Source organism: Protobothrops mucrosquamatus, unplaced genomic scaffold (genome assembly GCF_001527695.2).
Source record: "Protobothrops mucrosquamatus isolate PMUCROS unplaced genomic scaffold, P.Mucros_1.0 scaffold9079, whole genome shotgun sequence".
Lineage (NCBI taxonomy): Eukaryota > Metazoa > Chordata > Lepidosauria > Squamata > Viperidae > Protobothrops > Protobothrops mucrosquamatus.
The window spans coordinates 1-1,700 of record NW_015394871.1 but is presented as its reverse complement, the minus strand read 5'-3'; the positions used below and the strand labels follow the sequence as shown (position 1 = coordinate 1,700).

At 55.4% G+C, this 1,700-nt stretch overlaps 1 non-coding gene across 1 annotated transcript; it reads left to right on the top strand.

Annotated features, from left to right (window-relative positions):
- Nucleotides 1–410: 410 nt before the first annotated feature.
- On the top strand, nucleotides 411–534 carry LOC114923722. The gene has a single exon (XR_003810696.1). It is a non-coding gene; the product is annotated as a U6atac minor spliceosomal RNA (small nuclear RNA).
- The last annotated feature ends 1,166 nt before the right edge of the window (nucleotides 535–1,700 follow it).

The window sequence follows — 1,700 nt, the reverse complement described above, 5'->3', positions numbered from 1 at the left end:
GGCGCCCTAAATTTTGCTCGGCCGCCATCTTGGAGAAGGGTAGGAGAAGCCGACGCCTCCGGGGTCCTTTGTCTCGGCGGTGACGTCTCTTATCGCGAGGCGTCGTCAATAAACATCTTGCTCGTTTTGCAAAGAGGCAAAGCGAAGGTGCGCTTTGCGTTCCGATTGGATAAACTCGTGCATATATTATCACGGGCTGCATGGGAAAGTGGCCACTGACGAGAACAGAATCCAATTGCCTTAGATTTATTAGCTATGTTGCACTGAAGATATGCTCTAGATTAACCACGTAGTATTAGAAAATATCTAAAAAGGCCGAATCTCCTTGTCTGCATCCCATTTTGCTAACCATAATCTGGAGGCTTAGTTTTCTCTGAGGTTTAAATAGCCATAGCGTGGCTGTTCGGATTGTGTTGTATGAAAGGAGAGAAGGTTAGCACTCCCCTTGATAAGGATGGAAGAGGCCCTTGTGGTCTTGCAACACGCATATGGTTAAGGCGCTGCCACTTACGTCGTGGCATCTAACCACTTTTGGGGCAGAGGCCCGCGCGGCCGGCCTCACTTCTTCCTCCCCCCCCCCCGCCCCAGGCGAGGGAGGGTCCCGTGCCTCGCTCCCTTTTGCCGCACCGACACGGCAGGCGGCTGCAATAGACTCCCTCCTACTCCGCTGTACCTTGGTATACAGGAATACTGGCTTTTTGGATTTGCATTTGGTTGCCTTTCTGAAATCAGCCACGCCCCCACAACTGACCTCTGGAAAGCTGAGCAGGGTTGGAGCCTGCCAGGGCCTGGATGGGAGACTACCAAGAGATCCCAGGGCCGCAGGCCAGAGCAGCCAGTTACCAGAAGTAAGGCTGCCCACCTACTGTAGGCCTCTGTAAATCCATGGCAGCTGAATGCTCCTTGGGGGTTCCCGTTCCACTCTTTCCCCCATATTCTCATTTCCTAATCAGAGAATCAGGAAAACAGCTCTGGAGTCCTTCTGAAAGGACCCACAAAAACTGCCACCTGCTTTGGTTAGCAAGATAGGCAGCATGTTAAGTAGACGGAGAAGGAAGAGCCGGCTGGCGGGTGGCTTTGCATCCTGCCGGTTCCTTCGCCTTCCTAGCTGTGCTCCTGCTGGTCCGGAGCCTCAGCCTGGTCGAAGGGCCCCGATTCCCTGCTCCGGGTCACACTCTTGCCATCTGCCTTCCCCAGATGGCAAGGGGAGGGGCAGCTTTTGTGTGTGTGTGTGTGTTAAAAAAAGCTGTAAATATTGCTGCTTTTCCCTTGGGAGGAAAAGGGAAAACAAAGGCCCTGCTCCAGCACCGGGATGACCACCCCATTTCTCCCCCCCCCCCAGGGCCTGAGGAGGGCAACCCAAACGGGGGGGGGGGGGGGAGGCAGGCCAGGCCACTGGTGCTCTAAGCATGGCAGCTGCTTTGACTCACCACCCCCCTTTGCAGCCTTTGCTTCTTCTTGGCCAAAATTCCCAGAGGGAGGGGGTTTCTGGAGTCTGTAGGGGGGGGGAGAGCTGAGACTAACCCCCTGGGCACCCCCCGCTGGGCCCTGAGCCCTCCCTAGGCAGGCTCCGTGGCTGCCTTGTTCACCCAAACCAGGTTACTGGCATCCAGGCAAAGCTTCTTGGATGCCACCCTGAAAGCACTCACGCCAGGCAGCGATCCTGCTGTCAACCACATTAAATCCCACTTTTTATTCTG